The 22,803-nt window shown below is 42.5% G+C and overlaps 1 pseudogene; it reads left to right on the forward strand.

Moving 5' to 3' along the window:
* The first annotated feature begins 1,179 nt into the window (after positions 1-1,179).
* Positions 1,180-9,454, forward strand: LOC122468674 (annotated as a pseudogene).
* Positions 9,455-22,803: the final 13,349 nt, after the last annotated feature.

Here is a 22,803-nt window from a genome sequence, read left to right on the forward strand (position 1 = left end):
TTTTTTTCCACTGGTGTTTTTAGCTGATATTCTTGGGTTTCTAGGGAAGCCATTATGTTTGCTTTGTGTTTCTTTTTTTTTTTTAATTTTTTTTTTCAACGTTTATTTATTTTTGGGACAGAGAGAGACAGAGCATGAACAGGGGAGGGGCAGAGAGAGAGGGAGACACAGAATCAGAAACAGGCTCCAGGCTCTGAGCCATCAGCCTAGAGACTGACGCGGGGCTCGAACTCACGGACCGCGAGATCGTGACCTGGCTGAAGTCGGACGGCCAACCGACTGCGCCACCCAGGCGCCCCATTGCTTTGTGTTTCTTAATAGTGGTAATTTTGTCTCCTTTTTAAAGAATATTTGTTGTGGTGCCTGGCTGGCTCAGTCGGTGGACCATGCAACTCTTGATCTTGGAGTTGTAAGTTTGAGTCCCATGTTGGGTGTAGAGATTACTTAAAAAATAAAATATTTAAAAAGAAAGAAAGAGGGGCGCCTGGGTGGCTCAGTTGGTTGGGCATCCGACTTCAGCTCAGGTCATGATCTCACGGTCCGTGAGTTCGAGCCCCGCATCGGGCTCTGTGCTGATAGCTCAGAGCCTGGAGCCTGTTTCAGATTCTGTGTCTCCCTCTCTCTCTGACCTTCCCTCATTCATACTCTCTCTCTGTCTCAAAAATAAATAAACGTTAAAAAAAAAAAGAAAGAGTATTTATTGCTCTTACTTTCATCCTTTGTTTTATTCCATTGGCCAGAAATGAGAAGGTAGAAAAAACATGGAATCAAGTGTACAAACACCGGGGCTTCACCTCAGAATGAAAGAAGGCCCTTTTCCTTGGGGGCAACAAGGAAGGACAAATAGGTTCAGAGAAGTAGCAAATGAGAAGGCAGGGAGTTGAAGGCCTTCTCCTATGATGGTTCATATCTCTGTGGAGTGGGAGGCAAGACTGTCTTCTTAGAGAGTGTGGATGGTGAGGTAAAGGAAGAGGATGATTGAACATTCTGGGGAGGATGGCAGGGGCATAAGTGTTCTCAGGTTAAGAGCCAGGTTTTAGTTAAAGATGAGATGATAAAAGCAACGATGTGAGAAGAGACGGGACATAAGAGCATGTGTTCTAAACGGGCACTGTAGAAATCTTTAGGAGTGAGAGATGCTATAGAAGTTTGGGGCATGGAAAAGAGGCTCCCACCACTATGGGCATGAGAGCATCGGAGAGGGTAAGTGGTCAGGGAAGTCTCCAACTGGGACCCGGCCAAGGATGACAGGGCTATGCGACATGGACATGTTAGTTGGTGCAAAGTTTCCAAAAGGAGCAAGGTCAGAGTCCCAAGGTGTACAGGCAAGTGTGGAGCTGGAGAGGAGTTGCCACAACAGGAATTGGTTATTCTTCTAAGGGGGTCCCCATCCAGGAGGCTCACAAGCAATAAGTCCCTCTTTGTGTGTTAAAATTCAGCAACCCAAGGACTTCCAGTGCTGGCCAAAACGCAGTGTGCTCACTACAGTCTTTCTACTCTACTGATTACAACAAAAATTCTAGACAAAATAGAAAAAGCAAATACCTGAGGGCTCTGAAAAGGAAATCGTATCAGGCAGATTGGGGAGGGAAGTCCAGACTTAAATGACAGTGACTTTACTGGGTTTTTGTTTGCTCTGTTTTGTTTTCTCCTTCGTCCCCTGGCTTTGACCTGAGGGTGGTCAGAGTTGCTTAAGCTGTACAGCAGGTACAGTTAGCAGAAGTTCTGAGAGAAATCCCTTTTCTGGCCATCAGACCAGGTAAAAGGGCCCCGTGGCCCAGAAAGGGTGGAAGAAACTCTCATTGCTTTCCCTTTCTTTCCTACCCTCATTGCAGAGACAGGACTGGTATGGACAAGAAAACTGGAGAAAGAAGCTTTTCTGATCCTAAGATTGGGACCAAAAAAAGTAGGGACAATCCCTACTATTATCTCCTCTCTTTTCTCTTGCCACGTTTCCCTTACGGTGGCCCCATGACATAGAACTGTGAGCCAGCACAGACGCATTGGGAAGGGGTGTACTAAAACTCTTAGAGACACCTATATTTCTGAGCTACACATGTCTGGAACAGACCAAAAGAAACAGAAAAAGCTTTTAGAACTGAACTATGACATAGACACTAAGTACCAGACTAAACTCTGAGGAGCATATGCATGGGGAAGAGTCACATAGCACAGCAAAGGCTTTGAATAGCAAACTAACATTGGACCCATCACCTGAAGTAGTTGAAAGTGAACTTACGGTCTGAACATAATCAGGTTGATTACCCGTTGAAACAAAATAAATGTTCTTCAGGGGATTTTAATAGGACTCAGAGTCTCACAATGTAATATTTAAAGTGTTCACAATACAATCTGAAATTACCCAACATGCCAGCAATCAGGAAAATATGGCAAATTCTTTTTTTTTTTTTAATTTTTTTTTTCAACGTTTATTTATTTTTGGGACAGAGAGAGACAGAGCATGAATGGGGGAGGGGCAAAGAGAGAGGGAGACACAGAATCGGAAGCAGGCTCCAGGCTCTGAGCCATCAGCCCAGAGCCTGACGCGGGGCTCGAACTCATGGACCGCGAGATCGTGACCTGGCTGAAGTCGGACGCTTAACCGACTACGCCACCCAGGCGCCCCTGCTTTCAAGTTTTTGTCTGATCATTCTAACATTTCAATCATTTGAGGATTGGCATCCATTAATTATATTTTCTTAAGAATTTGCCATATTTGGGGCCCCACAAAGCAGTCTAATAACTATACTTCATGAGATACAGGTATACAGGTTTGAAAAGAACATAAGATAGACATTCTGTCAGAGGAAAAAACCCACTTTTTTAAGAGCCGGAAAGTTTTAGTGTAGGACTAAAAGAAAATAATATCTGAAACAAAGAATTCACTGGATGGGCTCAATAGCAGAATAAAGATGACAAAGGAAAAAGTGAGTGAACGTGAAAATAAATCAATAGTAATTTTCTGATCTTAACAGAAAACATTGTAAAACAAACAAATTGAACTTTAGGTACTTATGGGATATTAAAAGTTCTACATGTAAATCATTGGAATCTCAGAATGAGGGGAGATCAATGCAGAAACAATATTTGAAGAAATAAGGGTGAAAATTTTCTAGATTTTGTAAAGATATATATTTACACATTCAAAAACATCAGTGGGGGCGCCTGGGTGGCTCAGTCGGTAAAGCGTCCAACTTTGGCTCAGGTCATGATCTCACAGTTTGTGAGTTCGAGCCCCGCGTCGGGCTCTGTGCTGACAGCTCAGGGCCTGGAGTCTACTTTGGATTCTGTGTCTCCCTCTCTCTGCCCCTCCCCAACTCATGATCTGTTTCTCTCTCTCCCTCTCTCTCTCTCTCTCTCTCTCAAAAATAAACATTAAAAAATTTCTTAAAAAAAAAATCAGTGAATCCCAAGCAAGACGAAGACGAACTCGATGAAAACCAACAAATCATAATCAAACGGACAAAAACAAAATACCAAAAAAAAAAAAAAAATCTTGAAAACAGCCAGAGAAAATGACATATTGTGTATATGAGACACGAGTCAATGACTGCAAATATCTCACTAGGAACCATGGAGGCCAGAAGACAAGGGAACAGAGAAATGTTCAAAGAGAAGAATTGTCAACCAGGCTTTATGTACATTGAATATATCCCTCAAAGCAAAATAGAGACATTTTCAAATGAAGGAAAACTAAGAATTTGTCACCAGAGGATCTGCTCCACAAGAAATGCTAAAGGAAGTTCTTCCAACTGAAGGGAAATGATAGTGGGGCGCTTGGGTGGCTCTGTCAGTTGAGCTTCCGACTTTGGCTCAGGTCATGATCTTGTGGTCCATGAGTTCGAGCCCCGCGTCAGGCTCTGTGCTGACAGCTCGGACCCTGGAGCCTGTTTCGGGTTGTGTGTCTCCCTCTCTCTCTGCCCATCCCCCACTCACACTCTGTCTTCTCTGTCTCTCTCTTTCAAAACATAAATAAACATAAAAAAAAATGTGAAGGGAAATGATATTAAAGGGAAACCTAGAACTTTGGAAATGAAAAAAAGACGAAGAGCCACAGAAGTTCTAAAAATCTAGATAAACAGACTATTTTTCTTGTCTTAAGTTCTTAAAAATATGTATGATCATTGACAGCAAAAACCATTTCATATTGTTTAGTGCAACTGGAATTGGTGGGGATAGAAATGATGCAGCTCTTTGAGAGAACCATCCAACAGTTTCTTTGAAAGTCAACCAAATGTGTACCACAAACCCCAGCAATCCTGTTCCAAAATATTTACCCTAAGGAAATGAAAACTGTTGAGTATGTAAAAATAATGTGTTGAGTGGTTTTATTTCTAATCACCAAAAACTAAAAGCAATCCAAATGTCCTTCAATTGGCAAGTGGATACAGGAAGCACAGTACATCCATACGGTAGACAATAGTCTACAATTTATATGACATTCTGGAAAACGCAAAACTGTAGAGATGAAGAAGTGTGTCAAGGGTTAGGGGTGGAGGGAGAGGTCGAATGACAAAAGGGCAGCACAAGGGAATTTGGGGGAGTGATGGAACTATTCTGTATCTTGATCATGATGGTGATTACAGGACTCTATGCGTTTCTCAAAACTCGGAACGGAACACCAAGACATTTCATTATCCTTTACGTAAAGCTCTAAATACATTAAAAAAAATTTAGCAGTCTGTTAATGCCTTCTATTTCTAAGGTCTCTCCCTTAAGTCAACATACATATTTCTAAAAGCTGAATGCAGATTGGACTCTTGTAAATTTAAATATGTAAAAATTCACTAAGGGAGCTCCCTTTCAATAAGAATCTTAGTGTGAAATCTTCTGCAAAGTAAACTTGGTAATCTGATACTCAGGATTATCTATGGGAACCAAAGTTCTGAGTTTCATCATCTGATTAAAGGGAGGTAAGTGTGTAACACCAAGTCCATCAACAGATGAATGGATAAAGAAGATGTGGTATATACATACAATGGAGTATTACTCAGCAATCAAAAAGAATGAAATCTTGCCATTTGCAACTACATGGATGGAACTGGAGGGTATTCTGCTAAGCAAAATTAGTCAGAGAAAGACAAAAATCATATGACTTCACTCATATGAGGACTTTAAGATACAAAACAGATGAACATAAGGGAAGGTGAAGCAAAAATAATATAAAAGCAGGGAGGGGGACAAAACAGAAGAGACTCATAAATATGGAGAACAAACTGAGGGTGGCTGGAGGGGTTGTGGGAGGGGGAATGGGCTAAATGGGTAAGGGGCACTAAGGAATCCAGTCCTGAAATCATTGTTGCACTATATGCTAACTAACTTGGATGTAAATTAAAAAAATAAATAAGTTTTTAAGAAATATGTAACACCAAGATTTTTCAGGATCTTCTTTCTTTCTCTATAGTTCTGACCAAGAGTGGGTTGGGTGAGTTATTCTCATAGCCTTTCCCAATGTCACGACTGGAAGAAAGAGTCAGAGCGCACTCAGGCAGTTCATATTCCCCCAGGACCTGCCACTGGAGAAACCCATGCTGTTAACTTATGAAAGAGGACACCAGAAGGAGGGGCCCAGGGGGCCCAGGGGGCCAGGACTCGTCCTTTGTCAAACGGTGCTTGCAGCCAAAGGTCACTGGGGCCTGAGCCCCATTGAGCCGGATCACGGCCACATCCCTGCTCTCACTGTGCCAGCTTCAGAACGCCCAGATATCAAGTGCAAACAGCAACACCATGAGAAGGAGGAAGTCCCCTTTGTCTCAGCTTGGTGGTTAGTGATGTATGTCAGAGATGACACCTGTTCAACAAACCAGGTAAACTTTGCGCACCTTGTTCTGGCTGCCTTCGAGCCTCACAGTTAGCTCAGGTGCTCTGCCCTCCCATTGCACATCCTGGTCACATTTGCTCGGGTCTCACTTTCCCAAGCTGTGTTTCAGGTTCAGTGGTCTTTCAAAAAACTCGGACAGCTCTGCCGTTGCCCCCACTTGGAAAGTGTTCCTCGCTTGGCTCAACAACTTCCTGAAAAAACAAAGGATGCAAATCTCATTGTTACCAATCATGGAGCACGAGAAATGCCTAGGGGAGTTCCCTATAGAGCAAGCCCAGTGTGGCTCCTTCTACAAATTGAAGTCTCCTTTTGTAAAGGAGCGAATCCACCCCTCTACACACACACACACACACACACACACACACCAATTTCTCTAGCTACTAAATCCTTACTGGCACCAAGTGGGGTTTTTATCTGGTGGGGAGTCTCATGGTCACTCTCCTGGCTTCTTAAACTTACCTATGATTTAATACAGTGATTCTGGGAGGCATAAGCCTGAACTGAACTGCTGGATATGAAAACCACTCCCGGGAGCTCCAAGCTCCCGGCAGAAGTATCTCTTCTTCTCTCTGCAGCACACAGCTGCTGCTGCTGGTCTCCTGGCCCCGTCCAGCAGCGCCCACTTCCACAGAAGAAGGTAGTGGCATAACGAAGGGGGGCATACTAAGTAATGCGTGCAGTTAGTAAATAAGAAGACACCGATTGTAATATAAATGCCCTCTCATTGAACCAAAACACAACTAGAGTTTATTTTCTTTTTCTGGGGCTCTCACTCCAACTGGAAGGGATAAATGAACACAACTAAAACGTTAAAATAAAGTCCAGTGTAAGTCCAATTTAATTCGTTAATCATCTTATTATTGGCAAGCCAAAGAGTATCCGCTACAAAGGAAGGTCCAACCCATTCTTCATCTTGTTCCGGGCTCACCCTATGCTATCTGATCTACCCATTGAAGGGGTGTAACAGGTCAGAAGGGCTCATTAACATCCGCAGACCCTGCTTCATCTGGCTGCCCAGCCAGGCTCATCCTTAAGGACCCCGTGACTGGGGCGCCTGGGTGGCGCAGTCGGTTAAGCGTCCGACTTCAGCCAGGTCACGATCTCGCGGTCCGGGAGTTCGAGCCCCGCGTCGGGCTCTGGGTTGATGGCTCAGAGCCTGGAGCCTGTTTCCGATTCTGTGTCTCCCTCTCTCTCTGCCCCTCCCCCGTTCATGCTCTGTCTCTCTCTGTCCCAAAAAAAATAAATAAACGTTGAAAAAAAAATAAAAAAAAAAGACCCCGTGACTGCACCAGCCGTAGGAGCAGACCGGCTTGAACACCTTTATAGGCCGGACTTCCTGTGTCCTCATCCTACATCGAATCGAACATTTTAAATTTACCCACATCCCACACTATATAGGACTTCCACATGGTCACACAAGAACTAGAAGCAGTTAACTCATTGATACAATGTTTTATAGACATGTAATGAAGCAGCCACTTTTGAGTTGGTGTTTTTCTGTTCACAGTTTGAAACGAACACATTTCTTTTTGGGTTCCAAACATTCCCACTGTCCCCTACAAAGCCGGTCCTCTGAACGCAGTGTGTTTAATGCCGACAATGGCCTTGCACAGAGGAACACAGAAATGGCAACGCTGGGCCAAATATGTGTTATGTCCAGCTCAAGATGTCTTCACCAACCATGGGCCAAAATGTTTGAAATGAGGAAGACATCAGATTTCTAACACCTACTGGCCGTCAGTTTAATTTATATTATCTATTCCGTTTTCACAACACTCTTTTGTGTTTAGAATTATCATCCTCCTGTAAAGAGAGGGAAAATAAAGCCCAAAGGTTCTTAGTGACTTGTCCAAGGTCCCAAGGCCACAGAGCAGACTTTTGAACCCAGGGCGCATGGCCCCCAAATCCAGTTTCTGAGTCCCATCTCCTGCAGAAAGTCACAGCTTGTCCTTCCTGACATTTAAAGTTAGAGAAGTGTTGCCAATTTTAAAGATTACTTAATACTCTGTCCTTCGGAGGTCTGCTTACATTTAAAAGCTAAGTCATTCATCTTTTTCCTGTCTTTATCTTTTTGTCCAAAATGACTTTGTTAAGCTCTAAAAGGTACTCCTAATACAAGTGTTGTTTGTTTTTGTTTTGTTTTGTTTTGTTTTGTTTTGTTTTGTTTTGTTTTGTTTTGTTTTAAGGGGCTGGATTCTAATCACCTTCTCTTCTGTCTCTCAGCCTTACCTCTTATGAGGAATTTCTCCACTGGATGCTTACATCACACACCATCTGTTGAACTCATTTGTCACTTGGACCCCAGGGGTCTTATGCTTCTTGCTGTCTCCCTTAGCAGGGGGTCTAGTGGTAAGTTAGCCCTGGTTTCCAATTCCCTCTGCAAAGCTAACCAGTTATGTCACCTTGGGAAAGTCACCCAACTTCAAAGTCTGTTTATAACATGGAAACAATACTTACCCTGTTTAGCTAAAGATGAGAAAGCAAGCTGATGCATACGTAAGTGCTTTGCAATCTAGAAAGACCTACGCACGCATGCAGGGTGGGTGATTAGCCAAAAGTATTGCTGACTGACGCTGACAGGAAACGCAGGTTCCTGGGGTCGTTTGCCAAACTGAGAAAGTTCCTAGACTGTAACAATTTGACTACTACTGTGCTGGGCTTCCCAAGATCACAGCAGGTGAGTGAGCCAATGGATCAGCTATGATGCGACAGCCAGGTCAGTAATTGGGTCCCAGGAGAGCAAGGAAAAAATGTCAGGCGGTTGCACCCTTGTGAGACCCTTGTGAGCCTCCTGGCCCTCTCAAGAAATGAGATTGGAACTCAACCCCTGAGTGGTACTGTCTGATTGCCAAGCACCTAGAATGTTCTGAGAGGTATTGCCAGCACTCAGGCACCTTGCCCTCAGCGCTTACCTTAAGAAGGCATCACAGGTGCAAACACAGATGCCAATACACTAAGAGGGCATTTTGCCGAATCCTTTCTGAAAGCCCCACATTGTCTGAATGAAGAAAGGACTAACGCACGATGAAAACTGGAGGAAATTGAGACAGGGGAACCTGACAGGGAAGGAAGCTCCTCGGCCAGAAGGAAGGGACAGGAAGGGAAAAATCAGATTCTCCAACTAGTAAATCTGGGCTTAACAATTCACCAGGAAAAGGTGACAGTGGGGCGGGGCTGAGAGGCTGTTCACAGAGCAAGTTGAAGATAAATGCCAGAGGACTTGGATCTCAGCTAAAGGACAGTATTCCAGTCACTGAACTCTCAGCAAGTGGACCTTTGGAAAAGTCATGATCATCTTCGAAAAGGTCTTCCTTGTGTGAAAAGTGAACTTTTGCCTCGTCATCCTCTTGAATGATCAGGAAAAGAAATTTCCAGTTCAACCAAGATAAAATGAATTTTTCCACCCTGAGGATCATCCAGGGTCTGTTTGCTCTGCTCGAATTACACACGGAATTCAGGCCACGCAGCAGGTTCAGCGTCTTTCATTTCCTCCAAGCTCACACCTTTCAACTGGATATTTTGAGGGGTAATGATGAGACTATCAGATTTGAAGATATTCTTAATGACCCGTCACAAGGTGAACTAATGGGAGAGCCACACTTGATGGTGGAATCTAAACTGGGTTTACTGTAACCTGTTGGGCTGTGCATGAAAATAAAGGGACAGCACCTTGTTTGTAGTCATCTTGTTACTATGATTTGATGCACACAACATTAAAAGTACTGACACACGAGAAAAAAAAATTCACCAGGAAAATGTTTGCAATGGAAAAAGAATTCCCTCCACAGCCTGACTCCAAATAAAAGCATTGCCACCACCTGTAATAGAATCGCGAGCAAAGAAAGCCACCTGCGCTCAAGGCCCAACACAGCCACACCCCAGTCTGCCCCCCAGTCTAAAACCCACCTCTTTGGGGCGCCTGGGTGGCTCAGTCGGTTGAGCGTCTGACTTCGGCTCGGGTCATGATCTCACAGCTCTGTGGGTTCGAGCCCCACATCGGACTCTGTGCTGACGGTTCGGAACCTGGAGCCTGCTTCGGATTCTGTGTCTCCCTCTCTCTCTGCCCCTAGCCCACTCGCATTCTGTCTCTGTCTCTCTCAAAAATAAATAAACATTAAAAAAAAATTAAAAAATAAATAAATAAAATAAATAAAACCCATCTCCTTGCCCTAGTCTACCTTCTACTCCAGCCAAGCAGCCCTCTTTCGGCTCTTTTCCAAACCTGCAGCTCCAGCTCACCATGGTCCCAGGTCTCCTAGAATGGCCTTCCCTTGACCCGCCCCCCTCAAAGCCAGTGTGCCCCCCAGTGGACAGTGGAAGAAAGAAAAGCAGCCAAGGACGCATTATAAACCTCACACCCACGGGGACCCTCTGAGGAACCATGGAGTGCGTGCCGAGCATTGTCCTAATAAAGAGGAGAGGCCGGGGCCTGTGGCCAAGGAGTCCTGTCTCCTTGGAGGCTTCAACTCCCCCACCTTTGTCCTCCAGGCCATACCTGTCACAGCCGAGTGACTTTCTTCGGCTTCAGAGAAAGCCCCGAGGTAGCTAAGGGTTGTCTCTTTTTCGGTACCATGCATCCCAGGTCATAAGATCTGCCACAATGAGCATGAGTGTGCTTTCCCTATGCAACTAGACTGCAAGCTCCTTGAGTGCAAAGATCCTAAAAGGGGAATAAAAATGATGTAAATGGTTCCGACTGTAAATTAACATGCTCTTGACTAAAAACCTTTGAGATCGTTTCCTCTTTGTTGTTTTAACTTGATGGCATTTTACCAGTTTTTTACGCCTATGCTCTCATTGAAAAATAAAACCCTTGGACCATGTATGGCAAAAACATCAGGGCAAAAACATCATGCATGTGTCTATGACTGCCTTTGGGCTGTAATAAGACAGAAAGAGAAGTGGGGAAATCTTACTTTGGTCTGTCAGATTCTTGCTAACTCTCACTTTGCCCCTCCTTCAATACGCAGGGTGAGAGCAGAGGGCCAAGTGACCTTGGGCAAGTCATTTCACCTCTCTGAGCCTCAACTTCCCCATCTGTAAAGCAGAGATACTAACTGCACTGACATCACAGGGATATTGTCAGTGTTAAACGTGCTGGTGTTTGAAAAGACGCTTGGTAAACTGGAAAAGGCTATTCAAATATCGACCATGATTGGAGCAGGCCTTACTAAGGGACCCTGGTGTGATCAGCCAGGTGGATGGCTTCCTGCTCTGAAAGACCCAGTCAGGCTCTATACCACCTAAGTAAGGCCAGGTGTCCCATATTGCCTGGTATTGTTATCTACATAGGCACCAGGGGTCTTTCTCGGTGTCCTCTCCATGTCCCGCCGTGTACTTTACATTTTGATAGTCCATTAAAAATGGTTCTCAACATCCCCCTGGAGAAGACACAGCCCTCAGCAGGGCCCCAGTGGTCGTGCTGACTCCCCAAGTCGCAACACACATCCCCACCTTGACTTTCTCCATCCGACCTATGCCATAGTTTAGAGTCAGCTTCACTCCAACTCTTCCATGAAACACTTTTCGAGCTTCTTCACCCACGCATTCCATAAGTTTTGTTGTTGTGTTTTGTTGGTTGGTTGGTTTTGAGCACCTACTAAGCGTTAGTACTGTGAGAGGTAAAGGGGGAGTAATGGTGAACCTATCAGGCTTGATCCCTCCCCTCGTGGATCTAGAGACCTTACTCATAATAATGGTCTGGAACGTAGACAGTTGGTCTTGTGAGTTTTTCCCTTACGGTTATTTCTTGCATGTACCTTGTATAGACCCAGCTTGAAAGGTAGATTTAAGTAGGCCTTTTTCATACCCTCCTTCTCATAAGCAAAACGGTATATGTGTGGCACATAGGTCAAAATACTTCGTGCCTCCTCTCTTGGCTGAAAGGCAAAGAAAGACATGGGGAAAGTTCCCAATCTACAATAGGTACTCAACCCAATGATCAATTGCAAAACTTTTAAATGCACGAGCACACCTTGATTCAGATACGACTTACCAGATAAAAAAAGGTTTGCTTCGAGGCCCCTAGACAAACATAAGTTAATGCAATTTCCTTTAGAGATGCTGCCATTTGAAAAATGTTCTGGTACAATAAGCTTCCAGAAGCTGAGCCAGAGGCGGGTTTCCAGTGTGAGGGGTGAGAGGAGATGTGGGATTCCTGCATTAATGAAAATCAGATGCCACCTTGTGGCCAGAAATAAAAATTCAAGAATTCCGTTGGGCAAAAGAACGGATTGCTCTGGGAATCAAATACAGAATTGCATTCTCCAAGAAATCTGCTCTGTCCCAGTAGGGCTAGTGTGTTCCCCCACATTAACCCACAAAGCAATTCTTTGCTCTAATCTATGATGTCTTACAGCCACAGTGCTTAACCATACACATCTGACAACTGCAAGCCTCCTAAAGCCCTCCTGCTGGGCTGTTATTTATTTTCTATTATTATCATTATTTTTTAATCCAGCTGGCTGTCACCTCACCCAAACTCCAGTGTTGGTTAACCCCTGAAAAACTCTCAGGGAAATTCTGGGATCTGAGGAGTAAAGATGACACAGAAGATATCTTCAAGGATATTAGGTGAAAGACAATTTTGTGAGCAAATAAAATTTCAGTAACAAGGGAATGAACGCTTTGCCAAAACTTGTCTACATAGGAAGCAATTTTTAAATATTTTATAATTTATAATATTTATTTTTTGTGATGCTTTATAAATTAAATGTGTACATTTTGTGACATTATTTTAACTTATTTTTCTTTTGTAAAATTGATCGTTTGTGATGGTCTTTAGCCACATATAAGTGACCGATTGTGACAGCATTGCAAAGTTCAGAATTTCTCTAAACTAAGAATTATTCAATAGAAAAAATCAATATAAAATAATCATGCCTTGTGGCAAATATCATTTGGACGACTTTTTTAAGTTTAGAAATGTGTCAATTACAGGGGCACCTGAGTGGCTCAGTCAGTTAAGCGTCCGACTTCGCCTCAGGTCATGAGCTCCTAGTTTGTGAGTTTGAGCCTCATGTTGGGCTCAGTGCTAACGGCTCAGAGCCTGGAGCCCGCTTCGGATTCTGTGTCTCCCTCTCTCTCTGCCCCTTTCCCACTCACACTGTGTCTCTGTTTCTCTGTCTGTCTGTCTGTCTCTCTCAAAAATAAAGAAACATTTAAAAAATTGAAAAAGAAATGCACCAATTACAAAACAGAGACTGTCAGAGTAGATCAAAAACAAGACTCAATTGTATGTTGTCTACAAGCAACCCACTTTACATATACACATATAGATTAAAAGCAAACAGATGGAGAAAGATATACTGTGCAAAATTAATCAAAAGAATAAAGAAATAGCTATGTTAATTTCAGGCAGACAGGACTTCAGAGCAAGGAAAGTTATCAGTCATAAAGAGGGGCATTACAAAATGATTAAGGGATCAGTTTTCCAAGAAGAGAAAACAATCCTTAATGTATGTGTACCTAAAAACAGAGCATCAAAGTACATAAGGCAAAAACTGAAAACGAGAGGAGAGATAGATAAATCCCCTACTACAGTTCGCGGCTTCAATACCCCTCTACCAGAAATAGATCTAGCAAGCAGAAAATCAGTACGGACATAGTTGAACTCAACAACACCATCAACTGGATATAATGTACATCTATAGACTAGTTCAGTCAACAACAGAATGCAAATTCTTCTCAAGCTCACATAGAACATTTACCTAAAGTAGAACACATCCTGGGCCATAAAGCACATTTTCACAGAACTGTAAGAACAGAAATCACACAATGTCTGCTCTCAGACCATAGTGGAATTACCTTAGAAATCAATGACAGAAAGGTAGCTGGAAAATACTTGGAGGTTAGACAACACATTTCTAAATAGCACATGGGCCAAAGAAGAAATCCAAGAGAAATTTTAAAATATTTTGAACTAAATGAAAATTAATTAAAACAATTTATCAAAATTTGTGAGATGGAGTTACAAGAGATCTTATTATACAACATCTGATAAAAGTCTCCATTCAGATAGAGCTGAAAGAAAGTTAGAAGAAACTTCTCTTCCTCATGGCTCTGGGAGGCCCTGCCTGCCAGATCTTAGCTATAGCAGGAGTTGGCACCCTTCACAAGCTGGCTGATTCTCACAAAGGGCATCATGAGCAGGATGATGCTGGGGCTTTTCCAAGGGGCTCTGCAGACCAGAGAGCAGGAGCAGAACAGATAGAAACAGGACACACCACACCATGGACCTCTCTGATGCAGGACAGAAACTCCACAAAGGCAATGTGCTTCCAAAAGACTTCTACAATGACCACCACACCCCAATCAGGCACTACTCACTACCTATGATGCAAAAGTTCTCATCACAACCACTGAGCCTCTGATAACACTAAATCATTACTGAGTGCTTAATAAGTATTCCAAACTTGAAACTCCTAATTTCCCATTGCATCACATTTTCCTCCCTTTTCCCCAGCTTTATCGAGGTATGTTCAGCAAATAAAAATTGTATATATTTAAGGTGAAAAAAAGTGATGGGATGCAGCAAAAGCAGTGTCTAGGGGGAAATTTATAGCACTGGATGCATCTATTAGAAATGAAGAAACTTCTGGGGCACCTGGGTGGTTCAGTCAGTTAAGCGTCCGACTTCAGCTCAGGTCACGATCTTGTGGTCCGTGAGTTCGAGCCCCGCGTCGGGCTCTGGGTTGATGGCTCGGAGCCTGGAGTCTGCTTCCGATTCTGTGTCTCCCTCTCTCTCTGACCCTCCCCCGTCATGGTCTGTCTCTCTCTGTCTCAAAAATAAATAAACGTTAAAAAATAAAATAAAATAAAGCCATCAATTCCACTCTCTGTCATCACTTTAAAAAAAAAAAAAGAAATGAAGAAACTTCTAAAACCAATCATCTAAGTTTCTACCTTAGGAAACTAAAAAAATAAGAGCAAATTAAATCCAAAGTAAGCAGAAGAAAAGAAATAATAAAAATTAAAGCATAATTCAATGAAATAAACTAATCAATAAATAAGAATAGATGAAACTAAAAGCTAGTTCTTTGGAAATTAAGTCTCTAACCAGGTCAACTAAGAAAAAGAGAGAGGACATAGATGACTAATATCGTAAAAAAAAAGAGGAAACATCACTACAGATCCCATGGACATTAAAAGAATAATAAAGCATTACTATGAAAAACTGCATCTCCATAAATTTGATAACCTAGATAAAATGGGCCATTTCCTTGAAAGACACAATCTACCAAAACCCACACAAGAAGAAATAGACTATTGGAATAGACCAAATCTACAAAGAAATTAAATCAATAATTAATAACTTTCCAAAACAGAAAATGCCAGATCCAGGTGGGTTTGCTAGTGAATGTAACCAAACATTTAAGGAATAAATTAAACCAGTTCTCTACCATCTCTCCTAGAAGATAGAAGCAGAGGGAATTCTTCCTAATTCATTCTGTGAGGCCAGTAGTACCCTAATACTAAAACCAGACAAAGATATCACAAGAAAAGGAAACTACAGATTAATGTCTCTCATGAACATAGATGCAAAAATCCTCAACAAAAGTTTAGAAAATAAAATCCAACAATGTATAAAAATAATTATAAACCATGACCAAGCTGGTTCAACATGTGAAAATCAATTAATGTAATATATCACATTACCAGGCTAAAAAAGAAAAATCCCACTGATCATATCAATAGATGCAGAAAAAGCATTTGACAAAATCCAACATTCATTTGTAATAAAAACTCTCAGTTAACAAGGAATAGAGGGGAACTTCCTCCACTAATGAAGAATATCTACAAAAAACCTCCAGCTAATCTCATAATTAATGGTGAGAAACCTGAAGCTTTCCCAATAAGATCAGGATCAAGGCAAAGATGTCTCCTACCACCACTCCTTTATAATATTGTGCTGGAAGCCCTAGCTAATGCAATAAGAGAAGAAAAAGAAATAAAAGCTACACTGATTGGGAAGGAAGGAATAAAAGTGTCTATGTTCACAGATGATGTTACTGCTTGTGCAAAAAACCTGAAAGAATTGATTTTTTAAAACTCCTGGAACTAATAAGTGAGAGAAAGTTTGCAGGGATACATGGTTAATATACAAAAGTCCATCACCTCCCTGTATACCAGCAATGAAAAAAAAGGAATCTGAAATTCAAAACACAATATCATTTACATTAGCAACCCCCAAAATGAAATACTTAGGCCTAAATCTAACAAAATATGTACAAGACCTATCTGAGTTAAACTACAAAACTCTGATGAAGGAAATCAGAGAATTGAATAAGTGGAAGGATATTCTATGTTCATGGATAGGAGGATTCAATACTGTTAAGATGTCAGCTTTTCCCAATGTGATCTATAGATTCAATGCAGTTTCAATCGAAATCCCAAAAAGTTATTTTGTGATATCAACATACTAATTCTGAAGTTCATAGAGACAGGCAAAACCCCAGAATAGCCAATTCAGTATTGAAGGAGAAGAAAGAACAAAGCCAAATGATTGACATGACAAGATTTACTGTAAAGCTACAGTAATCAAGACAGTGTAGTATTGATGAAAGAATACGCAAGTAGGTCAATGAAATGGAATAGGGAGCCCAGAAACAAAACCACTTAAATATAGTCACCTGATCTTTGGCAAAAGCACAAAGGCAGTACAATGGGAAAAAAAAGACAGTCTGTTCAACAATGGTACTAGAACAACTGGACATCCATATGCCCCAAAAGTTATCTAGACACAGACTATACACCCCACCCTTCACAAAAATTAACTCAAAATGGACCATAGGCCTAAATATAAAATGCAAAACTTGGAAAACTCCTCCAAGGTTACATAGGAGAAAACCTAGATGACACTGGGTTTGATGATGACTTTTCAGATGTGACACCAAAGGCACAATCCATGAAAGAAATAGTCAATAAACTGGACTTTATTAAAATTAAAAACTTCTGGAGCACCTGGGTGGCGCAGTCGGTTAAGCATCCGACTTCAGCCAGGTCACGATCTCGCGGTCCGGGAGTTGGAGCCCCGTGTCGGGCTCTGGGCTGATGGCTCAGAGCCTGGAGCCTGTTTCCGATTCTGTGTCTCCCTCTCTCTCTGCCCCTCCCCCGTTCATGCTCTGTCTCTCTCTGTCCCAAAAATAAATAAATGTTGAAAAAAGGAAAATTAAAAATTTCTGCTCTGAGAAGGATGCTTTCAAGAGAATGAAAAGACTAGTCATTGACTGGGAGAAAATATTTCAAAAGACATATCTGACAAATGACTGTTATTCAAAATATACAAAGAGCCCACACAATTCAACAATGAGAAAATAAACAGACCAGTTAAGAAATAGCCCTCAGACCTTAACAGCTCATCAAAAAAAAAAAAAAAAAAAAGATATACAGATAGCAAACAAGTGTATGAAGAGACGCTCCAGATCATGCCATCAGAGAAGTGCAAATTAAGACGAGGTACAAATACACACCCATTAAAATGGCCAAGATCCAGAACACTGACAAGGATGTAAAGCAGCAGCAACTCTCCTTCACTGGTGGGAATGCAAAATGGTACAGCTGGGCGGTTCTTTTGGAGGAACCTTTGGAGGACAGCTGGGCTGTTCCTCACAAAACGAAACATACTCTTACCAAACAATCCAGCAGTCACGTTCTTTTCAAACCAAAAGAGTGAAAAACTATTTCTTTTATTTTTTCAGTTTATTTATTTATTTTGAGAGAGAAAGCGTGAGTGGGGGAGGGGCAGAGAGAGAAACTAGGGAGGGGGGAGAGAGAATCCCAAGCAGGCTCCATGGTGCCAGCACAGTGAGATCATGACCTGAGCTGAAACCAAGAATCAGACGTTTAACCGACTGAGCCAATCAGGTGCCCGTGAAGTTATTTCTACACAGAACACTGCACACGATGTTTATAGCGGCTTTATTTGGAAGCAGCCCAGATGTCTTTCAGTTGGTGAATGGATACATAAACTGTGGTACGTCCAGACAATGGAGTATTATTCAGCATTAAAAAGAATGAGACATCAAAGCCATGCAAATAAATGGAGGAAACTTACATGTATATGAACTAAGTGAAAGAAGCCTCTCTGAAAAGACTACACACTTGACTCCAAGTTATAGGACATTGTAAAAAACGGCAAACTATGGGAACAGTAAATAGATCGGTAGTTGCCAGGGGTTAGGGGAAGGGAGGGGTAAACAGGCAGATCACACCAGATTTTAGACCAACAAAACTACCCCACATGATACTATAACAATGGACACACGTCATTATGTCTGTCCAAACCCATGCGCAACCGCCAAACACAAACCCTGATGTAAATAAACTAAAGTCTTTGGGAGATATTGATGTGTCAGTGTAGGTTCATCAATTGTAACAAATGCACCACTCTGGTGGGATGTTAATAATGAGGGAGGCTGTGCATGGGCAGGGGCAGGTGGTAGATGAAACTCTGTCCTTTCCTCACAGTTTCACTGTGAACCTAAAACTATTCTAAAAAATTAAGTATATAGATACATAAAATTTTAAGCTTAAACGTATAGTCTCTGCAATAAAAAAGAAGCCACAGAAAACCCACATGGTGCCTTCCTAGTCATACACTAGGTGAAAACAAGGGTATTACTACTATTACATTCCCCAAGCTGCAGGCGCTTGATACATTATGACCTATTTTGTTTCAAGCATTGTGCTGAGAGTTCAACACACAGCAACTGGTCCTCAGAATTTAGGTAGACATATAGGCAATTAAATTATTTAATTCCAGTTGTCCAGAGATGTAGCCATTGAAAGCATATGAAAGGGGCGCCTGGGTGGCGCAGTCAGTTAAGCGTCCAACTTCAGCCAGGTCACGATCTCGCGGTCCGAGTTCGAGCCCCGCGTCGGGCTCTGGGCTGATGGCTCAGAGCCTGGAGCCTGTTTCCGATTCTGTGTCTCCCTCTCTCTGCCCCTCCCCCGTTCATGCTCTGTCTCTCTCTGTCCCAAAAATAAATAAACGTTGAAAAAAAAAATTAAAAAAAAAAAAAGAAAGCATATGAAAGAGAAGGATGCAAAGTACACTTACATCCATCCTTTTCCGACACCAAGTTCCTGGATTTCTGTATTTTATTTGTACAGGAAATGAGAAGCAAATGGTGGTAAAGAAAAATGATAATGAATGATTCTTTGTGGCAGGTGGGCTAAAAGGTCGGTGAAGATCCTCTTTCCAATCTCATATAAAAAGCATGTAATCATACTTTAATTACAGACTTAGAGACTGCTTAGAGCCTATATGATATGAATATAAGCTGTTGCAGCTTAAGGAACTATTACAGGACATCTGGCCCAACCCTTTCATTTTGCAGATGAGGAAACTGTAGACCGGAGAGATTAAATGATTTGCCCAAAGCCCCTCAAGATTGCCCAACCAGTCAGCGACCTGCAGGACTGGTGTCCAGGCCTTTACACATGCTGACCCATCTACTGTGTGCGCAATGGTTAAAATGCACCAGACCAAATAAATTACTTCATTATAGCAACAAATAAAATTAACCGCGTATTAGCATTCACTACAAGATAATTGTATGCTTTTCACATATGTTTTTTCTAACTTGCTGATCTTAAAAACAAAAGAGTTCTAGAGGCCAAGGTGGAAACTCAAGACAGCTTCATAAACACAAAGGTTTTGATCTAAGTCATACCAGCAAAAAGTAATCTCTTCAAAATAGGAAGCTGGATCAGATGAAGCATGACGGTAAGACTCTAAGAACATTTGCATATGAGTGCTCTTGGCAACCCTCCCTCATTGGAACACCACCATGAGGCTTAGAACCTCAGCCTCCATTCTGTGTGAAGGAAGTTTTTCTACCATGCAAATAATGGGCTCAGGGTCTGGTATAGTCTTTCCATCTAGAACATTCTTTTTTCCTGGCTGCTCCTCTCAGTATGATTGCTGTTTCAGTACCATGAACCATGAACCCCTTAATGTATAATTTAACCAGATTAAGAGATGAGGTCATACACATACAACTGCCTGGAGATTGTGAATTGACCATAAAGTTTCACTATTATGGACGTAAACTAAACCATGAATAGGATCATTGGAAATGCTAGAACATAAGCAAGTACCAAAGGAAGCTGTTGGCACTTGGGTCTTACCAGCTTTTAGGCTGGTGATGTTTTTTCAGTCTTGGGCCCAAGGTAATTGAACAAAAAGGACATTGCCTTCAATCCTTGGGTATTTTTGTTGCCTGGGACTCTCATGATTGGAAGCACGTACCATAAAGCGGTACTCCTTAAAACCTCGTGAAGCCCAGTGCTACACAAAATTAGGGCATTATGGGTTTTTCAGTAAAGTTTGCACATTATTTTATTACAAATATTACACAGTTACAATTAGGGAAAGGGAGAGAATTTGCCGAAATATTTCACTCACGTGGTTACATTAAGCTCAGAATATGAATCTTGGGATAATATTTGTCGCCTGCCAACCTAAGCTAAAGGCATCCACCAAGAAAATATTCTCACTATTCAGCAGAAAGCCAGAATCCACTTCCACAAATCCATAGACAGATGAGAGCATATGTTCACAGTATTACTCTTCATTTCTTCTTCTTAAGCTACCTCTTCCCTTAAAGGCAGCCACCACAAGGGCCAGTATGACAATAATGAGGAACCCAGATATCCACGGTGCCTCCCTCTGTGGCTCTGGGCCTCATGAAGCTTCGGCTACGTTCTGCTTCATTCAGGAAGAGCTTTCAGCTGTGAGTCCTTCACAACAACAGAAATTCATGAGGACTCGAAAGCAATGACAGGCTTCAATGGCCATGGGTCAAGGACAAAAAACACTGCCAGTATCATCTGGATTTATATTTTTTCTTCGCATAGAGGAGTTTCAGTAAACAGTGAACACAGGCTGGGCTGTCCCTCCTACCATGGCACGTGTGTTCTCTTAGCCCATGGTTCCCCCCAGGTTCCCCACCAACAATGGAAAATACAAGGTCATGACTGCCACGGGTAAATAAGAACATAAGCAAAGAGCTTCCTTACGAAGCTTTGTCAACAGAAACCTGGAATTCTCAAGTGTCACCTCATATCCACATGTTCACCAAAGAAAGCACACATGTTCCCCCAAATAATACTACTTTTAGGAGGCAAGGCTAGAAAAGTAAGCTTGGAATTATTCTCAAATTGTATACACATACTGGGGGTCCGAATTTTAAGTGTCTGGCTGGAGACCCTTCATGAATTTTCCTTCCTTCCCACTAAACTACTAGGATAGCCCGAATGTTCTGCAAATCATTTAACTTCTTGATAGATAGATATCCAGTTTGTTTCCAGCTTTTGACTTTCATGAATAATCCTGGGAAGTGCAGAAGAGAAGTCCTTCTCTGCTTATCACCTTGGGAGGCTACTGGAATTTTTTTTTTTTTTTTTACATTTACTCATTTTTGAGAGATGGAGACAAAGCATGAGTTGGGGAGGGGCAGAGAGAGAGGGAGACACAGAATACGATGCAGCCTCCAGGCTCTGAGCTGTCAGTACAAACTGACTCGAGGCTCGAACTCATGATATGAGATCATGACTGGAGCTGAAGTCGGATGCTCAGCTGACTGAGCCACCCAGGTGCCCCATGGCTACTGGAATATTATGTCAGATACATTAGGAACGGCGGTGGGAGGGAAAGCAGCTGAACTGCAAAGGTGGGGTTTAGAAGGGAACCAGAAAAGGCAAAAGTAAGGAGTGGAAAACAAACCAAGGACAAAGAGGACAAGAGCAAGGAGAAAAATCTGGGAATTTTTAAAAATGGCTTCAGCTATTTTTACATTACAAAGAAGCAGGTAGAACCGATGACCCCTCCCCCGTCGTGGAAGCCTCACCTCTTGGCAACCTTCATCATGTTCTGACCACTCCAGTGTCTCCCAGTTCCTATTTCTCTCATGATTACATTTATTTTTTTTTAATGTTTTATTTTTGAGAAAAAGAGTGCAAGCCGGGGAGGGGCAGAGACGGGGGAGGGACAGAGGATCTAAAATGGGCCCTGTGCTGACAGCAGTGAGCATGATGTGGGGCTCAAACTCCCAAACCGTGAGATCATGACCTGAACCAAAGTCGGACGCTCAACCAATGGAGCCACCCAGGTGCCCCTATTTCTCTCATCATTAAATATGAGCATTCCACAAGGTTCTTGTTCTCTCTCCGGGCTCTCATCTGTGTGCATGGCTTCTTCAGCCATCATACCCCTTCAGGTAATGGTCGAATCCTTAGCCCGGGTTCCAGTTTTTCTCCTGAGCACTGTAATTAATTCTGGGTAGGTATCTCCACCTCCGATGTCCCACAGGCCTTCCAAACGCAACAGGACTTCAGAAGCTTGCTAAATACAATTAACAACGATGGTTGCTCTTATGCAGAATGGGGGAAATGTTAGTTTGGGGGGCTATGGAGACAAGAGTGAATGAACAGCAGTCTCAGTTCTCATGGGGCACCCATTCCGGACAGACGGTAACAAAAGTGCAAAGTGCAAAGTGAGGTAGGCCCCAGCGCTCTAGGCCAGGTGCTGATGACAAAGAGAGAGATCACATTTGATACAAGAATCAGGATGGACCGCAATGGGGTAGTAAGTGCCATCTTCAGGGCACCTTAAAGATAGGACTTGGACGGGCAGAGAAGGGAAGTGGGGAAGAAGCAGGAGAGGGAGGAGGACATTCCAATGAGAAGAAAGTTCTGGAAACACTGACCTGTTCAGGATCTCAAACATCCATCCTGCTATCCTATCCCGTTTCTCTTTATTCCTTTACACAGGAAGCTAAATCGGACACTGGCATATGTTGGGGAGCCTATTCTTAAGTTCAACAGAACCAGAGATGGTAGTAAAGGTGGGTGGCCGGGAGGAAGGCAGGGAAACAGAAGCCAAGAGAGGGAAGCCAAAGAAGCAGCTGTTAGCCAAGAGCTCGGAGCCATGGGCTCGCGCATGCCCAAGGAGAACCAGGACTAGGAGAGCCGGATGG

This window comes from Prionailurus bengalensis, chromosome B1 (genome assembly GCF_016509475.1).
Source record: "Prionailurus bengalensis isolate Pbe53 chromosome B1, Fcat_Pben_1.1_paternal_pri, whole genome shotgun sequence".
NCBI classification, from domain to species: domain Eukaryota; kingdom Metazoa; phylum Chordata; class Mammalia; order Carnivora; family Felidae; genus Prionailurus; species Prionailurus bengalensis.